The sequence below is a fragment of the Ambystoma mexicanum genome, chromosome 3p (genome assembly GCF_040938575.1).
Source record: "Ambystoma mexicanum isolate Mex_15411 chromosome 3p, UKY_AmexF1_1, whole genome shotgun sequence".
NCBI classification, from domain to species: domain Eukaryota; kingdom Metazoa; phylum Chordata; class Amphibia; order Caudata; family Ambystomatidae; genus Ambystoma; species Ambystoma mexicanum.
This window is the reverse complement of record NC_090925.1, coordinates 71,670,426-71,692,118: the sequence shown is the minus strand read 5'-3', so window position 1 is coordinate 71,692,118 and position 21,693 is coordinate 71,670,426.

Below are 21,693 nucleotides of genomic sequence, written 5' to 3'. Positions count from 1 at the left end.
AATTTCTTTAGGCATACGTGGTCTCTTAGGACTGGAAGACCAAGAAGACTCTGGGAGAGAAGCATTTTCAAGAGATAACCTTTTCATTCTAGTTCATGATTCAACTCCATTTCTCTGAGTTTAAGTTCTTGGTGTTTTTGTTCAGTTTGAGCATTCAAACGTTTGAATTCCAATTCAAGCCTCATCTTTTCTAGGGCAATGAATTCAGGACTGAGTGTAGGACCTGTAGGGGTCCAAGTGGACAAAGGTTGATGTTGCTGAGCAGACAAGGGAGCAGTAAGGCCTTCATTCGGAGACACATTTAGTTCATCTAACTCATCAGAAATAGATACACTATCATCCTCATTATTTTCCGCATTTGCTGGAGAATCAGGCATTTTAGACCCACTCCCCAGACTTTGGTTCTTCAACAACTTTTCAATCAATTCAGACGTGTTGCCTTTCGCAGAAAGATTCTTTTCTCTACACAGATTTTTTAAATAATCCACATTGTAACTAAGGAGGGTCTCCTGACTTTAGCTTTCCATATCAGACATGATTAATATTGCTTTTTAGTGATGTTAGCCTTGTGGTTAGTTGATCCAAGGTAATAGCAGCACTCTAAGTGTAATTACTACACTTGATCCTCACCGCTGTGCACCAGTGTTAGGCAGAATTATATGCAGTACCCTTTGGGAACACCACACACAATTAAGAATACAAGTGACAGTACAAATTCACCTTTGCTACAATCCTGTACTACACAGTAAAAGTGGTAGTGATGGCTGAGCAGCCAGACCTATCTCAAGAGCAAGCTAGCAGTATCATTAGTTGCACAAAGGACAGCAATTACTATGATTCAAACAAACACTGACTCAAGGTTTTTGAGTAAAAGAATATACATTTATTTACACATCAGTTGTATAACATTTCACTAAGGTAAAGCAGTTTAAAAATCACACTCTTAATACACCACAAAACTCCCATTAGGTTCCAGACAAGGTAAGCTCACAAATGAAGTGGGAGCAAAATGGCACTCCAGAAATTAAAAAAGGAGGGAAAGACAAAGTTAGGCAGAAATTGACCAGCACCAACAGGTAAGTAAGCAGGGCAATCTAGAAAGAGGAACTACAGTGATGGAATCAAATCAAACAGGCTTAGGGCCAAAGTCAATAGGACAAACGTCTTTTGCTCAAGATCACACAGCTCAGGGTAGTTCGCAGTTAAGTCTTTGCCAAGAGTTCCGGACGAAGTTGGTCAGCAGAAAAATTAGTTTAAAGAGTAGAGAAGGACAAGCCCTCAAAATGGAGAAAGATTTCACACACTTTCATTGCGGCTGAACAAAACGAACAACCAGATTTGCACAGTACCTTTAAATGGAGATGAAGCGTTCGCTGAGGCAGACGTTCCTGGCAGTTCCTGCAGGCTCACGGTTCCTGATGCGACTGTCGGACTGACATGAAGTAGGAAGACTGGAGGGTCCTGCACTGCCCAGGGAAGAAACCAGCAGCAGAGCAAAACAACAAATAAAAGGTGCACTCCTTAAAACCCAAGCAGGGTCCGACCTTCCTGGCTATCTGGCCCACTGTAGCTCTGTACAGTGAATTCGACCAGAGGAGGGAGTCCTGGCTTGCAGTTTGGCCAAACTGGTTGGTCCCACAGCTCAGAGGAAGAAGATTCCTAGAGGATCTTCTCTGTCGTTGGAGTTCGAGGATTTGGTACTGCAGCAGGGCTTCACCGGGTGGTTCAGTCGTAGTAGGGGTCCTCTTCCATCAGCTACTCATCGGTTCTTTCATTCCAGTGCCGACTCTGCCTTTCCAGACCCAGAGACCTGTTTTTTATGCAGTTTTTCCCCATTCACACAGCCTGGGTTCAATCACACAGCAGGGTGGCTGTCCCGCCCAGATAGTCACCACAGCCAATCAGTTTAGAGTGTGACATGGGTCTCCAAGGAGACCCTGTGCAGGGAGTCCTAAACCCCTCCCTCACATCCTGTCCCCCCCAGACATACAGGCCCCTAAGAGGGCTTCTGTGTAGAAGCCTGTGAAAAGACGGTGAACAACGGAACCAAACCTGGTTTGGCGTGCAGAGTAAAACACGAGAAAGACTTTTACAAAAAGAAATGGCGAATAAACCCAGCAGAACCGTAATAAAACATATATGGTCTAGTGGGTTTAAGTTCGAGGCTACCACTGTAGCCTAAAACAATACCAAGGTTATTTAAGATAACCGCGGTAGGAAAATAGGGTAGTTACCACTGCCACCAGCCAAGTATTGATGAAAAGGGAAACAATGCTCCAATAGAAACAGACAAAAAGGGATACGTTGTAACCCTTTCCAGTACTCCATGTAAGATGGTTTGTACTGGGTCTGTGGTTTTACAGAGGCTAATAAAGATAATGGCAACTTTATATGTTCTGGGAGACAGTAGTCAGTCCCAGAAGATGGAGTCTGAGTTGGGAAGTCTAAAAGACAACCCTGTGTCACTGCACTGATGGTGCTGTGTAACACACAGTAAAAAGATGACGCCTGTGGAGTAGGTGAGGCTCCACAGTCTATGAACACAAAAATGTTAAACACCCACAGCAAAACACATGTAAGAGTGGGAAAAAGGACTCACACTCTTATCTTATAACTCGCCCCCCCCCTCAGACTCTGGGACAGGAGGATGTAATCCACTCCTGGATGAATCTCTACCTTTAGTTCGTTAAAAGCATCCTAGGGAGACCATCAGCATTTTGGTGCTGACATCCTGCTCTGTGCTCAATGGTGAAATCAAACCCTTGCAGTCAGATTGATCATCTCAGAAGTTTTGGGTTTTCCCCTTTCATTTGCATTAACCATCTCAAGGGTTGGTGGTCTGTCTGAATCACAACAGTAGATCCATACAAATATGGTCTAAACCTCTTCAGAGACCACACACTGGCAAAACAGTCACGCTCTATGTTTGCCCACCTTGTTTCTGGTTCCTTTAGTTTCCTACTGATGAAGCAAATGGGGTGCTCCCTACCTTTCTCATCCAGTTGACTAAGGACTGCACCTATACCTATATTGGAAGCATCTGTCTGCACAATGAAGGGTTGGTGATAATCAGGAGCTCTTAGGACTGGAGCTTGACAAAGGGCTTTCTTCAAGTTTTCAAAGGCTTGAGGGCACTCTTCATTCCATCTAACCTTTTTGGGAATTTTGGAGAGGAGATCACATTCAAGAGAGAAGCTATGGTCCCATAGTTCTCTATGAAATTCTTGTAGTAAACAGTGAGACCTAGGAAAGCTCTCACTTGGGTTTGAGTAGTAGGGGTGGCCCAGTTTTGTACAGCTTGTACTTTGCTAGGCAATGGCCTTATTTCACCTCCTCCTACCTCATCACCAAGGTAGACCACTTTGCTCTGACCAATTTGATATTTGCTTGCCTTTATGCTCAGGTGGGCCTGCTCAAGAACCTGCAAAACATATCCTAAGTGATCAATATGTTCTTTCCATGTAGGGCTGAACATTGCAATGTCATCCAAGTTTGCCATGCAGAAGTCTTCCATCCTATTCAGAACTTGATTGACCATCCTTTGGAATGTAGCAGGTGCATTCTTTAGTCCAAAAGGCATAACCTTAAACTGGTAGAGGCCTGCTGGGGTTGAGAATTAAGTTTTCTCCTTGGCATGGTCTCTCAGGGCTATTTGCCAATAGCCTGACGTCAGATCAAATGTACTGAGGTACTTGGCTGAACCAAGTCTATCCACCAGTTCATCTGTCCTTGGCAAAGGATAGGCATCCGTCTTAGCGACTGCATTCAAAGCTCTATGGTCCACACAGAATCTCAACTCCTTGGATCCTGCCTTTGGTACTAGAACAACTGGACTAGACCATGGACTTGTAGAGGGCTCTATAACCCCGAGATCAAGCATCTTGTTGACCTTTCCTTTGATTTGGGATCTCCCATGTTCTGACATTCTGTAACCTCTGCTTTTCACAGGTAAACAGTCACCAGTGAAAATATCATAATGGCTCCAAGTTGGCAAGCCTGGTGATAGTGAAAACAGGGAGGCAAACTGATTTAACAGAACTTTGCACCACTCCTGTGTCACGATCACTAACCCTGTAACCCACTCACATGTATCTACCCCAGGGTTTCCCCAGCCGGGTCACAGACCATTGCCACATTGTCATAACACACCATGTAGGAACAGGGAAGGACCCAGCTGGGCTCAAGCATGGCGCTCATGGCACCAGCTACTGTATTCAGCACTAGATTGATCATACAACATGGAGGGATACCAGCTCCACATATACTGGAGCAGCAGTCTAGTCTCTGGGTGTGGCCGGCTTTTTAAGCCAACCCAGGCATGCTTCTCCGCTTCGTGTTGCTCTGCCCAAGGCAGCTGAATGCTCACTGTTGCCTCCAAGGTTTTCTGGCCATCTTCCGCATCTCCAGTGGACTTCCAGTCATCTTTAATCATTTCCCCAGCCGCCGCGCAAGCAGTGCACCTACCTGGTCCGTGTCAGCGTTCCGCGACGGCTCCTGCATTCGTCCTGTTGCTTGAGGGCTTGCCCGCTCCTGATCTTCGTTCAGCGGTGGTTCCTGGCTTCTCCTCTCGCGGTCTGCTATTCACCCAGCTCCTGGTCTTCTGCTTCTGCGACGAACGCGACCCCAAACACGGTGCACAGCAACTCGGTGATCCTGTAGGGAAAGAAAACAAATGGACTCTAGCAATGAACCATTAACCATGTAAGTGCTAAAAGATTGAATAAAAGCGGACCTGTATACAAGGAAGCACACAGCATAGCGCTCGTAGCAGCAGCATTTATTTGCATACGTGCATGAACTCAACAGAGGACATTGGACTATTTCCACTAGAGTGCATAAAACAGCAGTTCTGCAACTCTTCCTGAGTGAATGAAACTCAAAGAATAGCAGCACAACATGTAAAGGAGGGCAAACCTCTACAGAGAAAGTAAGGACTAACGAGTCCCAAGAATTGCCTGAGCAGAAGATGCTCCACATACACTATCATCATCAGTGAGGTAACTAGTGACACCGGACATTGCACCCCTGCTGACAAGAGCAGGATGGAGAGCCCCCTGCCTAATCACACAAGGTGAGCCCACATATAAAACAGGAGGTCACAGGGTAGTGGAAGGGAGGAGGGTGTAGAAACTTACCAGTCCCAAAGAACCAAACACTCATCTTATCTTATCGGTATTCTTGGATTTTTCCCTAGACGCAGTGGTCCTTGCAGTAGCAGTCAGGGATTTGCCACCGCACAGAGGTTCTGAGTGCTCTTGCAGAGCTAAAGTGAGCGTAACAGAACGCAAAGCCCTCTTTGAAATCTCTGCCCGAGCACCATGGAGACCTAAGACACAGATCAATTAGCCCAGTTATTAGGGGAATTGCGGGCAGAAGTCCATGCCGCCCGGCAAGAAACAAACGCATTAGGCAGGGAATTAGTTGCCAAGAGAGACCGGACGGAGGAGTTAGACTGTCAGATGCTACAGAATCAGGCCGGACAGGACCCTCTACCAGGAAATCATCCTTCTGCTACGCCCCCAGCAATACCGGTGCAAGTAGTCTTCCTGGGACGGTACCACTAGCCCCACCTGAACGGTTTTCTGGGGATCCAAACAAGTTTGCCGTTTTTATAAATCAGTGTTGTTTGCACTTCCTTTGCAGGCCCGGGGCTTTTGCTAATGAGCCGTCTATGGTTGCCTTTGTTCTATCATACCTGGGGGGATGCGCAGCAGACTGGTCCATTCCCCTTGTAAATCGGGATGATCCATTGCTGAGGAATTTCGCGGGTTTTCAGCGAGAGTTGGAAAAGTTGTTTGCCCAGCACACTAGAGGTCAGGCCCTAGATAACGAGCTCCTGTAATTGCAACATGGAAGTCAAGACCTGTTAACTTACATAGCCACGTTTAACAGATTGGTGGCAGAGACCAACTTGCCTGGAGAAAAAAGAACCACCCTTTTTCATCAAGTGATACGAGGAGAATTAAAGGACGTTCTTGCCCAAGCCGTCAACCCTCCAGACGATTGTGCGGAATTCATTGTTCTCATGGTACGACTGGACCACAGACTACAGGACCGAAAGACTGACCGAGCACTGTCGGAGGAAAGAACGATGTATGTACTTTCCCGAGAACACCAACCCCGGCAACCAGAGAACCAACCTGAACCTATGCAAATCAGCGGAGTACGGGGCCCATTGACCAAAGCAGAAAGATAAAAGAGATGACAGCAGCAGCTATGTTTGTATTGCGGAAAAGCAGAACACGTTTTACGTGATTGCCCAGTGAAACCATCGAAGAAAGCCATAGGGATAGTAGACCGAGAAGAACCCAGACCCGATTCGGAAAACTCCAACGCCCGGCATGCGTAGAGGTCCACTTGTTGAGCAAGGAGAAGGAATTACAGACCTCTCATCTCATTGTCCCAGTGATCCTGATCAGCCAACAGCAGCCATCTCGGATGCATGCCCTTGAGGCATACATAGATAATGGTGCAATAGGCAACTACATTGATCAGAGCCTGGCGGGCCGAATCGGTCTTCTCACACATCCAAAAGCAACATCGGAGAACGTGAAGGCAGTAGATGGCACTCAGTTGTCTTCCGGACCCGTTACCCACTGCACTGAAACCGTAACTCTCCTCTGCCAAGATGGACACGGAGAAGACATTGCCTTCGACCTAATAAGTGCTCCTCAGCTTCGGTTGATATTGGGAGTCCCATGGTTAGAGCCCCATAACCCGCTTATCGACTGGCGCACGTGAGTGTTAACCTTCTCCGATGACTGCACCCATTCTTGCTACACCACCACAAACCTCCAGGAAAAACAGACACCAGTCGCGTCTAAGAAGGAAGTTGTGCTTGGCCCCCTAGGCATTCTACCTCCGGCATATCCCGAATATCAGGATGTATTCCAAAAGGATCGAGCTAACATGTTGCCACCACATCGCGCATACGATTGCCAGATAGATCTCATTCCTGGTGCCCAGGTCCCATGTAGTCACATTTATGCATTAACCGAGCAGGAGAACGCCCATCTGAAAACATACTTAGAACTATATCTGGCAAACGGTTTTATCTGCCCCTCTAAATCCCCGGCAGCCTCGCTCTCTTATTTGTCCCAAAGAAAGAACGGGATTTGAGGGCCTGCATAGATTATCAATCCCTAAACCAGATAACAGTAAAAATCGCTACCCTCTACCACTCATTCCAGAACTGTTAGGTCAGGTAAAAGATGCACAAATCTACAATAAATTGGACTTGCGAGAGGCATACCACTTCGTACGGATCAAAAAGGGTGATGAATGGAAGACAGCCTTCCGGACAAAGTACGGCCTGTATGAGTACCAAGTAATGCCCTTCGGGTTATGCAACGCCCCGGCTGCCTTTCAGAATTTTATGAACGACGTAGTAAGGGACTTACTAGACCTCTGCACCATGGTGTACATCAGTGATATCTTGGTGTACTCATCCACAGAACAAGAGCACGGCAAACATGTGCTAGCTGTCCTGGACTGACTCCGACAACATCAACTCTACGCTAAACTGGAGAAATGTTCCTTTCACGTATCTGAAGTGGTGTTCTCAGGGTTTATCCTAACCCCTCAAGGTATTCAAATGGACAACAGAAAAGTGGATGCAATCCAGATTTGGCCTTCACCCACTTCCATTAAAGGCATCCAGAGTTTTCTTGGCTTTCCAAACTTTTATCGCCGCCTCATACCAGAATCCTCCCAAGTGGTCCATCCGATCACATCTCTGTTACGAAAAAACAAACGGTTTGAATGGCCCGTTGAAGCAGAAGCAGCTTTTCAGGACCTCATATTGATGTTCACTTTAGCTCCAATTTTACGACACCCAAAACCTGATCTCCCTTACACAGTGGAAACCGATGCCTCCAGCACCGCCATGGGAGCGGTCCTCTCACAGAGAGACCCCGGAACCGGCCAATTACATCCGGTTGCGTTCTGGTCCAAGAAATGTTCAGCGGCTGAAAGCAATTATGCCATTACCGACAAGGAGCTTCTTGCAATCAAAGCAGCCTTCAAGGAGTGGAGACATTATCTCTTGGGGGCCCGGCACATGGTTACTGTCATCACAGACCATCACATCTTGCAATACCTAAGATCAGCAAAAGCCCAGTCTTCTTGCCAGCTCCGATGGGCTTTATTTTCTGCGGAATACGATTATGTCATCACGTTCCGCCCGGGAGTGCGTAACGGCAAGGCCGACGCCTTGTCATGAATGGACAGTGGGGACCAAGCACATGAAGAAACAGAACCAGTAGCCATTATCCACGAAAGTAGACTCCTGGGAGTCACAACAACTGCTCCACTTGATGATCTAAAGACTGACGTGCTTCAGCATATGAGTAAAGAAGAACTCCAAACATGGGTTTCCAGGAGCAGTCAGCACACGATTATCAAAGGATTGCCATGCTTCAAGGGTTGGATATATCTTCCCAATGTAGCACAATGAGAAAAGACCATTACCACCTATCACAACGCCTTATTGGAAGCACACCCTGGTATAGCCAAAACAATGGCCAAGATACAAAGAGCTTATTGGTGGCCCACCAGGCGGAAAGACGTCACTCAAGTTGTGCTCTCCTGTGGCATTTGCGCACAAAACAAATCACAAAAACAAAACCAGCGGGCCTCCTACGCCCCTTAGCAGTTCCACCTATGCCATGGCATACATTGTCCCTTGATTTCATCACCGATTTACCTCCTTGTAATGGTTACAATACGATACTGGTCATTGTGGATCTCTTCTCAAAGATGGCCCACTTTATTCCTCTGAAAGGACTACCCACGGCAGTTACCTTAGCAAAAGTGTTTCTGGAACACGGTTTCCCATCGATTCTAGTGTCGGACCAAGGCAGTCCATTTGTTTCAAAATTTTGGCAGAAGAGCTGCAGACTAGCACAGGTGGATGTTTGCCTGTCCACCAGTCATCATCCCCAAACCGACGGCCAAACAGAGCAGACGAATCAGATGCTCGAGCAGTACCTACATTGCTTGCTCCACCAATCAGAAAACACATGGAAAGATGTACTATGGATTGAGGAATATGCTTACAACAACTCGCAACATTCCACCACCGGACAAAGCCCATTTTACGTCTTGTATGGATGACATCCGCGAACCTCCACCTTTGATCCTCCGGAGACACTCGAGATGCCAGCAGTAAAGACTCTGCATACAACCATCAAGCGAGTTTTCAAGAAAGTTACAGAGCACCTAACCAAAGCCAAAGAAAGACATAAGAAATGTTCAGATCAGCATCGTAAGGCAGCACTGGTTTATCAAGTCGGAGACACTGTATGGCTAGCCTCGAAATACATTCCAATGAAAGGACCTTGAACATTCCGCCCAAGATACCTAGGCCCGCATACCATCAAGTCAATCATCAATCCAGTGGCAATAAAACTGGCTCTACCCGCGAAAATGCGTATCCACCCAGTGTTCCATGTTTCTCTTTTAAAACCAGTTCAACCTGGCACTCGGTTACAAGAGCCCCTGACACTGACAATTGTGGACGGGGAACTGGAGTACCAAGTTAAAAACATACTGGACTCCAAAACCGTTAGGTCCAGATTATATTATCTAATTGAATGGAAAGGATATGGGCCACAAGACGCATCCTGGGAACCCAGTGAATATGTCCATGCCCCTCGACTAGTGAAAAGGTTCCATCACACACACCCAACTAAACCCGGACCCGGGACTGTCGCTTTAGGAGGGGCCTTGGGGGGGGAGTACTGTCACGTCCACTAACCCTGTAACCCACTCACATGTATCCACCCCAGGATTTCCCCAGCCGGGTCACAGCCACATTGTCATAACACACCATGTAGAAACAGGGAAGGATCCAGCTGGGTTCAGGCATGGCACTCATGGCACCAGCTACTGTATTCAGCCCTAGACTGATCATCCAACATGTAGGGATACCAGCTCTGCATATTATGGAGCAGCAGTCTAGTCTCTGGGTATGGCCGACAATTTAAGCCACACCCAGGCGTGCTTTTCCACTTCACGTTTCTCTGCCCAAGGCAGCTGAACGCTAACTGTTGTCTCTGAGGTTTTCCAGCCATCTCCAGCATCTCCAGTGGACTTCCAGTCATCTTTAATCATTTCCCCAGCTGCCGCGCTAGCAGTGAACCTACCTGGTCCGTGTCAGCTTCCCGCGACAGCTCCTGCCTTCGTCCTGTTACTCGAGGACTTGCCTGCTCCTGATCTTTGTTCCGCAGCGGCTCCTGGCTCCTCTCATGGTCTGCGATTCACCCAGATCCCAGTCTTCTGCTTCTGCGACGAACACGACCCCAAACACAGTGCACAGCAACTCAGTGATCCTCTAGGGAAAGAAAACAAAAGGAGTCTAGCAATGAACCAATAACCATGTAAGTGCTAAAAGCATGCATACAAGCAGACCTGTATACAAGGAAGCACACAGCATAGCTCTCGTAGTAGCAGCATATATTTGCATACATGCGTGAACTCAACAGAGGACATTGGACTATTTCCACTAGAGTGCATAAAACTCTAAAAGCGGTTCTGCAACTCTACCTGAGTGAATGCAACTCAAAGAATAGCAGCAAAACACGTAAAGGAGGGCGAAACTCTACAGAGAATGTAAGGACTAAGGAGTCCCAAGAGTGTCTGAGCAGAAGACTCTCCACAGACACCATCATCATCAGTGAGGTAACTGGTGACACCGGACATTGCGCCCCTGCTGACAAGAGCAGGATGGAGAGCTCCCTGCCTAATCACAAAAGGTGAGCCCACGTACAAAACAGGAGGTCACAGGGTAGTGGAAGGGAGGAGGGTGTGGATACTTACCAGTCCCAAAGAAACAAACACTCATCGTATCTTATCAGTATTCTTTGATTTTTCCCTAGACGCAGTCCTTGCAGTAGCAGTCAGGGATTTGCCACCTCACAGAGGTTCCGGGTGCTCCTGCAGAGCTAAGGTGAGCGTAACATCCTGTTGTTCAGAAGTCAGTTGAGAAGAGAGATTGACTCCTTCTATTTTCTCATCCAAAGGTTGGCCTCTGAGGAGGTCAGGTAGAGGTTCACTCTCCTGTTTCTCTTGAGGTGAAGCTAGAAGCAAAGCTCCCACTTCTGGTCTCGAGACATATGCCTTCAAACGGTTGGTGTGAAAGACTCTGGGGGCCTCCTAAGGTCTGCCTAAATCCCCCAAATAGTTCAGCTCTCCAAGTTTGCCCATAACCTTGAAGGGTCCTATCCTTTTATCCTGCAAGGCCCTCTGCCTTGTTGGCACCATAACTAACACAAGCTGGTCTTGAGTAAACTCAACCATGCTGGCCTTCTGGTTATGCCAATGTTTGACCAGAGCCTGACCCGCTTTAGGGTGATCACTAGCTTCTGTCATCATGTGTGACATTCTCCTCCGGAGACCTATCACATAGTCAGTCGCTCTGACTGGCTTGGGGGAAGGAGCACTCTCAAACCCGTCCTTAATCAGGACCAATGGACCTCTGACTGGATGGCCATAGAGAAGTTCAAAGGGACTGTAACTAACTCCCTCCTGAGGGAATTCCCTATAAGCAAATAGAAGGCATGGCAGTAGAACGTCCCACTTTCTTTTAAGGGGTTCCTCTAAAGCACCTATCATGCTCTTCATAGTATGATTAAACCTCTCTACCAGTCCATTTGTCTGTGGATGGTAGGCTGTAGGGAGCTTGTAAGTGACACCACAGTTTTCCACATGGCTTGCATGTAGCGGGACATAGTAGAGCCTTAGCCACAGCCTGAATCGTAACAGTTCTCATAGGTATAGCTTCTGGGTATCTTGTAGCATGGTCTACTACAACCAGGATAAACCTGTACCCTGAAGATGTGGGAGGCTCAAGGGGAACAAAAATGTTGATGCCCACCCTCTCAATTGGAACTCTTACCACTGGGAGAGGCACCAGGGGTGCCACATTCTTTGCTCCTTTCTTGCCAGAGGTTTGGCAAGTGTGACATTTGTCAACTTCTGAACCCATTTTAGGCCAGTAGAAGTATAAGGAGAGTGTTTCCTTGGTCTTTTCTAAACTCAAGTGACCAGCCAAAGGTATCTCATGGTAGGAACTGGAGTCTGTTAGCAAGGGGCACTACATTTCTTTTGCAGTCCTCAGGAATAGACTCAGTCGGTTCACTGTAGAAGAGGCCATCTTCCCAGCTTAACCTATGCTTTCCAACTTCTTGCCCATCAAGTTGGTTAGCAGCCTTTTGTCGAAGACCCTCGATAGTGGGAACCTCTCTTTGTCCTCTGCTGAAGTCTGCCCTGTTGGGTCCACCTTCTGCCAGTAAAGACTACAGCCCAGGATGGTCAACAGGGTCAAGATCTCCAACTAAGACAGTGTCTTCTTCCAGGTCTGATTCTTCAGAAACTGGCTCAACCACACAAGGTTGCAACTCACACTCTGCCTCAGCAGGTGGAGGAATCACATGTCTGACTTTGGACAATCTTGGGAATGTCCATGTTGCTAGCACAGGGGTGCTGTCTGACATTTTCCTTGAGGTCTTGGGTTTCCCCTTTGCCTCTTTCTTTCCAGAAATAGCAGTGAGCAACTCCTGTGGAGTGGGAGTGATAGTTTCCTCTATCAACTCCTCTGGATAGCCCCTCAAGGTCCTCTCCCTTGCAGGCCCAATAAGCTCCTGTCTCCTTTTACTGGGAGGCCTGGGGGTGCTTGACACAACCTAAAGAGTTTTCAGTTCATTACCCAACAGGACTCTCCCAGGCACTTCACTCTGCACACTAACTGGTATTTTGACAGTCATATCATTACTCTGGATGAGAGCTGGTAACTGGGGAAGCATTTGCACAGGGCCTCCAGCTAACTTGGTGTGGCGTTTGGGTGCCTTAGCAACATCCTGCACCTTGAAAAATGATTCATCCAGCACAGTTATGCTGGCTCCAGTGTCTCTTATGGCAGGGGTTTCCTGACCATTCACAAGAACACTATCTTTATAATACTCTTTAGTATTATCTGGGATGGAATTATAGACATCTAAATTCTGTTGTTCCCACAAGCCCAGGGACACTAAAGAAACACTAGCTGAGACTCTCATGGGTTCATCAGCCAGTAGGTGAAAGTTTCCACTTGCCATAGGTACTTCTGCTAATGGCACCAGTAAGGATGCCGGTGCATTTAACCCCCTACCGCCGCATTCCGAGGTCCCTTAGCGGGTCCCACTAAGGCCGGCTGGTTTTACCAGCCACCCTTAGCGGGATCCGCTAAGGGACCAGGGAGCTAATAACGGGCCCGTTATTAGCTCCTTCCCCATTCCCATTGAGCCCTATGGGGGCTCGAATGGGAATGGGGAATGGTTTTCAGAATGGGGACTTAACGGGTCCTCCAAGGTTGGAAAGACCCAGTAAGTCCCCATACCGAGAACCCGGACCCGGCATGCGGTATGGGGGTAGCCATGGCGCTAATAGCACCATGGCTACGTCCATACTCGTAATGAGGCCCAATGAGTCATTATGGTCCGATTCATGGAACGTTTTCCTATGGGATTTCACCATTATAAAACACTTCCATGAATCAGGCCCTAAGTCTATGCTGTGCTTTCCTTCTCCCTTCAACCATAAAACTAATGGAGACCTATGGAATCCATTTATAAATGTTCTTTGCAAAGTGTAATTCAAATGTGGCGTCTCATTTTTTACAAGACAGGGGGCCTCATTCCGAGGTTGGTGCTAGTCATGGTGCTATTAGCGCCATGACTAGCACCATTACCGGTACCGTGTCCGCCCTGGTTCAATGGGGACTTACCGGTCTAGTCCGACCTTTGCGGGACCGGTAAGTCCCCATTGAAAATCCCATTCCCCATTCCCATTTGAGCCCCCATAGCGGGTCCTGTCCTTAACGCCTGCTAAAACCAGGCGTTAAGGAAAGACCCGCAAAAGGGACCTCGGAATAGGGCGCAAAGGGATTACCGGCACTGGTGTCATTACCGGTGCCCGGTATCCCTTTGCGCTCAGTTTGTAATGTGGCCCAGAGTGTAATAGGAAAACATACTTGCAATTTCACCAGGTTTAACTCTTTCCTTCTGCACGCCACCTTGCAAATGTTTAAAATTGCATGCAGGGGACAGACAAGCATGGAAGCGCTAATGTTGATGGTCCCCTGTATCCAAATAACACTAATCACAAAGCAGCGGGACCAAAGGCATCATTTACATGTGTTCGCCACATTTTACCCTGCACATTTGTACTTTGCTGTGCAAATGACAAACATTTAGCTTCTGGGACCTGGTTACACATCAGTGCAAACTTACCAGGTACCTGCCATTAAATTACACTTTTGAGCAAAGTGAGCTCCATGGAAGTCACTGACATGAGTATATACTTGTAGGCAGGCTGGTAAATTGGGGACCGTTCTACAGAAAGGGTATTAGAAATAGGTTAAACGAATAAAGAAAACAAAACAAAATGAGAAAACAAATGTCTTTGAGTATGGTAGGGAACACAAACTTAACTAGACTTTAGAAGAAATGTTAAGGCCAAAGGGTCACAGTGCAACAAGTACCTGGAATAGGACACATAGTGCACACCTTCTCTGCTTTAGTCTCTTCAGAATGCTCAAAAACATCAAGCAACAAGCGAGTCTTCCAGGCACTTTCTACAGCTCAATGGATTTGAGCCGGTGGTAGTGTATCAACAGATGGGTGGTTCAGTGCTGGTTAGGAACAGTGGCAATATTCTTGATGAGTCAGTGCGGCCCAATTGTCATAAAGAGTAGTAAGTACTAAGTACGGATAAGTACTGTTTGCTGGTTTGCTGGATCTGCTGGACACGCTGAAGGAAATCACCACGAGAATCCCATTGAGCCCGCTGCCGTGCCGTGAAAACGCAAAATAAATCGTCCAGGAGGACGTCTTTGCATGTGGCGCCTGGCTTGCCTGACTTCCTGATCCACAAGGGCACTTCCTGGAGGGAGACTCCGCCCTTGTTAAGCACGTGACGTGCAAGTTACTCCTCCCATCCTCCTCTACAAATACTCTCTCCCTGGCGCACTTGCGCCGCGCACTAAGTACGGATAAGTACTGTTTGCTGGTTTGCTGGATCTGCTGGACACGCTGAAGGAAATCACCACGAGAATCCCATTGAGCCCGCTGCCGTGCCGTGAAAACGCAAAATAAATCGTCCAGGAGGACGTCTTTGCATGTGGCGCCTGGCTTGCCTGACTTCCTGATCCACAAGGTGATTGAGTACCCAGTCCCCCGTGTGTGTGTATTTAGTTGGACTTGTGTTGGACTCGTGTCTTATGTTGGACTCGTGTCTTATGAGCATATTTGGACTCTATTTGGACTTGTGTTTGGATAAGCCTGTTATTGTCCTCACATACACCAAGCCTTACTAAGAGTGTATCCTTATTCTTTTGTTTAGGGCACTTCCTGGAGGGAGACTCCGCCCTTGTTAAGCACGTGACGTGCAAGTTACTCCTCCCATCCTCCTCTACAAATACTCTCTCCCTGGCGCACTCGCGCCACGCACTAAGTACGGATAAGTACTGTTTGCTGTTCGCTGTTTGTTGTGCCTGGGGCGCGGATTGGGCTGGCAGCATTTGACTCAGCCATACTGCAAACGAGAAGGAGAAAAGAAAGGTGCTTAAAAAATCATATATAAAAAAAAAAAAAAAAAAAAAAAAGAGGGAAAATTGTGCACTACGTGAAAGGGTAAGAGGCTACTGCCTGTACTATTATTTCCACCCATAGTGTAATCTCTACGCTACGTATCGTACTCGAGTGTGAGTTTAATTGTGTTTTATTTGTGGTAGCATGGAGAAGGGGCCCTACACACTGAAATCTGGTATACCGCCCATGAATAGTGCACTATTTAAAGAAGGAATTAATCCAAAGATAAAAAATATGGCTCCAACAGTGCCAATCTTAAAGAAAAAAAGGAGCTACCTGTGCAGGGGAAAAAAAAGTGGGAAACAAAAACAGGAACCGCTTAATGTCAAGGGTACCTGATATCCGCTCATATTATAATCTGAATACAAGCACAGGGACAGAAATTCCCCAAGAACAACAACAACAAACCAAAAATTGTCATCTGAATCAAGAAAAGCTCACTGAGCTGAACAAGCGCCTTGACATGGAAGTAGCTGCCATTAAAGTAAGCGCACCTGTAATATTAAATGTTGGAGTGGGAAATGCAATCTCAGACACTACCATGGAACATGAGAGTAAACGGTGTGAAAATGATAAAGTGTTTGCACCTCAAACACTTGAAAAAATTGGTGAAAGTCCGCCCAAGCCCTGTACGATTGAAGCCCAGCAGAAACTAAGAGAGGCTTATCATAACTTGCAAATCACAGGTCAAGTAGATGAGGAAGCTATACAGTTTATGGATTGTAGCTCTGCCTCGATGAGTACAGAGGAAGTTGTATTTGTACACTCCAACACAGGAGACTTAATGCAAGTAGACAGTCTGTCGCCCATTCCAATACAACATCAACATAACACAAGCAGGCATAGAATTGAAAAGGATGACATAATGAATGTATCACAAAATTACAAAGCAATGACATCTCTAGAAATGCTAGAATGCTCTGAGGAAGAGGCGTTTGTGAAATCACTCTCTTTTGCCCCTCCAACCCCCAGGCAAGCTGTAAGGGGAAATAAAAACCTTACTGTTGGGAAAGCAGGGCCGGTGATCCATCATGAAAGTCCTGTAGAAGAGGCTGAGGCCCTGATTGAGAAAAATTCGGTCTTATTAGCAATGCACACAGCTTTGCTATCGTTGGCCAAACTATATGAAGCAATGGATCAAAAATTGAACTATCAAACGATATTATTGAATAAGCTGACAGATCAAAGTAACAGCTGTCAGGAAATGGGAGAACGAAGAGAGTGCATTCAACAATACCAAATATTTAGACATTGTGAATCAAAAGAGTCGGAACCCAGACCACAATCCCCCCAAGTAATATGATCGACAGGCTTAAGACTCCTTTGCACCCAAAACAATTCAATTTTAGTGGGGCGTCAAACACTATTAATATTGAAGAACCCTCAAAGCATCTGTTAGAGAACGTCGCAAAAAGTTGCGATGGCGAGCCGTCCACGACTAAGTTAATCGTGGAAGCTACTAGTGAGACCAGTAATAGTGAAAAAGAACAACAGAAAACAGTTGCAAAACAGAACAAGCAAAACAAAGAGGGTCAATCCTTAACAAATAAAATGAAAAGCACCATGTCTGTAGCAAAAGGTGTTAAGGGGAAAGTAAAGAATAGACGAATTTTGAAGATAACAAGTGCTCTAAAAGAAACCAGAGAAAAGTCAAAAATCACTGATGAAAGCAGTGAGCATATGAGAACTATACCCTTAAGTAGTATAAATAAAATTACACCAAGCCTATTCTACAAACCATTAAATGACTTAGTTGCAGTAGAAACAGCAATGAGAAGAAGCGAAAGCGCCCAACCTCAGGCACTCCCCAACAGTGAAAAGATAGATTCAAGGTGGGGGGGTTAAATGAGGCGCAAATGAGAGAAGAAATAAACAAAACTGTAGACAACTACATGGCCAACAAGTTGAAGGAAACTACGGAAACTGGATCTAGCAAGATGGAGACAAAATCCATGCCAGGAGGTCGCCTAGTGAGAGGTCCCATAAACAACGCAATGTCTTCAAATAATGAGACAATGGAGAAGGCTAGTATGAGAAAAACAGCACAATGGCAAAAGAACAAGAATATGAGCAAAGAAGTCTCATTTAAATCGAGGGCAGTGGCCCAGAAGAACAGTCACTGCTTCATACTGGAATGCAGGGACCATCCATTCCAGCAATTTGACCTGAATCGATCAAGCGTCATAAACATCTGCAGGGAGAAATCTCAATTAAGGAACATTTCAACGTCGGACATCGACAGAGTTGAGTTCATGGATGATCAGGATCTGACACGATCCAGAATATCTATACACTCAACCATCCTTGCAAATATATTATGGCAGGCTAGAGATGCTTTCTTTCAAATGGGCTTTAACTTGTATCAAGAAGACTGTCAGTCGAATGAAGAAGTCGGAGGCTCCACAAAGTGGATTCCCCGCATTTATGGTGCCAACTTTGCTGCATCAGATGAGGGAAGAGGTAATCATTCAGATCGCTCATAACAACCCATAGCAAAAGAGAAACTCCAACTGATATGTTGGAACACTCGGGGGTTCAAGCACTTTACGAATTCGGCGAATACTGAACTGGACAAGTTTGACATAGTGGTCTTGCAGGAGACATGGTTGACCGAAGCCCCAATTTGGGATGGTTATGAAATATACTTAGAACCAGCAATATGGCTACCGCGTGGTAGACCAATGGCAGGGCTTTTAGTTGCAGTAAAGAAATCAAAAGGCTTTACAATAGCTATGTATGACTCCACCACCCCTTTTATCCAAACTGTCAAATTGAAGAGTGATTCACACCTACTTATACTCATAAACATCTATTGGGGAAGGTCTCATCTAACTGCGGATTGTTTTTTTGAACTCTGTTAAGAAGTATTTGCCAAAATTGCTAAAGAAAGAAATGTTGATCATGTAATGATCATGGGCGATTTTAACATGCATCTGCTGAATAAGAGAAAAAGAAAAAGAACGGTAGAAGAAAGAAGATGGCTAGCAATAATGGAAGACATGCAGTTATTTATGCTAAATGGGACTGTGGAGGGGATACGCAGGCTGCTAACACATGGCATAATGGTTCATCTGAAGCCATAGTAGATTACATATTCGTGAACAGTGCACTGTTAAATCTAATCCAATCCATGACTGTAAAGTCAAAAAGGGAAAGTGATCACAGCCAACTCTGCTTGGTGTGGGAAACAGAAAAAAACCCCAATAAAAGCGCTTGGGACACATATAATGGAAATATAACTATTAACAACAGGAGGAATAAAATCAAGTGGTCCAATACTTCCCTGCGGGATTTTGACAAACATTTGGCCACATGTCCGGGCTTGGATTATGTATCAATAATGCAGAAATATGCATATGTGAAAAACACCTCACAAGGACAAGGGTACAAACATGCTCATGTCTTTGACATTGATGTCAAAACCAAAAAAGCTAACATGAGAAAACAAATACGACTACTAAAAGATCTAACATTAGAAGAGAAACTTCCGCAGATAAGGCACATACGGACAGTATATAAAAACTGGTTAAGAAGTAGAAAGGCCCAATGTTACCAGAGAGACAGTGAGGACATGCTTAAAAAAATAGCCACCAAATCTTGACAGACATCTTATTCTATATCTCAAAACTAAGCTCCTCAAAGGCCCCTGGCCCGGATGGGCTCGATAATAAAACCATCAAAGAAGAGATAGAAGTGTGGTCACGTATACTGATGAAAATATTTGCGGAAGTGATGCGCACCGGGTTGATCCCAACATCATGGAAAAAATCTATTCTAATCCCGTTGTTTAAGAAGTGAGACAGACTTGATCCAGGATCCTATAGACCGATAGCCCTCCTGGACTGTCCAGGGAAAATATTTGCTCGTCTTGTCTTGCATGAATTTAACAACTGGCTAGACAGAGAGAACCTGAGGAACCCCTGGCAGACAGGTTTCATTAAAGGTCTAGGAACAGGTATTAACCTATTCACTATAAATGCCATCATTGCAAAGCAAGCAAGTAAAAATCTACCACTGTATATTGCATTCATCGATTTCAAAACTGCGTTTGATTCTATATTGAGGGAGCTGCTAGTGGCGAAGCTAATGAGAAACAATTGCCCATGGAACATCTTGAAGTGGATCATTGAGCTTCATCAGGGTACCTCACTTCAAATAAGATTAAACAGCGATGGTCTGCTGACTGACCCCGTTGACACATCGAGAGGACTTAAGCAAGGGTGTATACTGGCTTCGGCAATTTTTAATTTTTTCATTTCTGACATGGGTAAAGAGTTTCTCAACATCATAATTGATTCCCCAAAACTAGGCAAACACGAAATTAAATGGCTCCTGTATGCCGATGATCTCCTCCTCCTAAATATTAAAAAAAACAAAAGTGATCTAATTTGGAAATTCACAGCAAAGAAATAAAGATCATAGGTGGGTTTTAGATAATCAGCAGCTCGAATCAGTGGGTGAATATATTTACCTGGGAGTGAACATTAACAATAGCCCTCAGGACACTCCGTATGAAACCACTGCAATAATAAAATGGAATAATTTAATCTCCCAAGCAAAAATTATCAGTGGCAAATATTGTAAATTCACCATCGCTCCCTTAATGACATACTATAAGCAAAAGGCTCTGCCAATACAATTGTATGGGTCAGAGACAAGATTATACAAAACACGCAACTATTGGGAGAAGAAAGAAGGAGAATACTGGAAAGATCTTTTGAAACTCTCGAAATCTACACCCATAGCCCTCATAAGGCATGAATTAGGGCTTATATCGATGCAAGCCACCTATAAATGGAGAGTATGCATGCTATACAGGAAATGTGTCCTGGAAGATCATAGGAATACGCTGGTAAAACATTTAGCAAATTATGTAAAAACATCGAATGACAATTTTGCTAAGCATTGGAAAGCCCAAGCGCAGAGATTTTTGCAAGAAGCAGACGTAGGGAATGAGCTTTTGTTACAAAATCCTGACAAAGCTAAGCAAAAGATCTGGGAAATGGATTGGATAAGCACTAGAGAACAATGTCAAGTCTACAAATGCTTTAGACGGAATTCTTTTGCCTTAAAATCCCTTGGCTCCCCTGAAGACTATCTCTTAAAATCACCAAATGTCTCGCATCGAGCAGGACTTCTGCGCTTGAGGTTAAACCAATGGAAAACCAGGGAAGTTACATCTGGATGGTTTCCTGATGCTGTAGAATGTAGTCTATGTCGCTTCTGTAATAAGCATGAGGAATCACTAGAACACTTGCTCACTGAGTGTACAGAGTTGGATTGCTTAAGAGTTAAATATTTTAAAAACCTGTTTCAACACCGAACACACATGGAGGCTAAAGATCTTTGGAAGTTTATATTTCATGTGCACTCAAAATCAATAGGATATGCAACGGTAAACTTTCTAAATGAATTAAAACTAGAAAATGATGAAGAACCAAAAAAACAAAGCTAAAAAATAATAAATAATACAATCAAAACAAACAATAATGATATGCTATGCTGAGAACTGTACAAGCACCTTGCTCTGTATGCTAAATAACTGCCATTTGATTTCATCTTGAACACGGCACTTTCTCCTTTTGTTTTTACACTTTTATATTTTCCTGTTGTTTATCTTTTCCTTCTGCTTTATTATGAACTCAAAGGATTTATGCTTAGAATAGTTTAGAAATAATTTATGAGAATTGTGATCAGCTAAAGGAATATAATATTTATGTAGTATCATGACACATTTTATATGTTTTAATGAAGTAAATGGATTTTGTATTGAAAGGTTGAATTTTTCAGCCAAATCAAATTAAATAAATAAATAAATAAATAAATAAAGAGTAGGTGAATCACAGTCAAATCAGATAGTTTGGTCCAGGTGCCTTGAAGATGTTGAGTGGTTTGAAGATTCTTAACACAGCTTGGATAGTTTGAACCAAGTCAACTCATATTTTTCTATTGTGTTCCTCAACAGGCATAGCGGGTGCTTGAAAGCTCAATGCATCAAGGGATTGTGTGGCTCAATGGTAGTTTCATGTGTCTCTGCTTTTCAAAACAAGCTACAAGTTATTTCTTT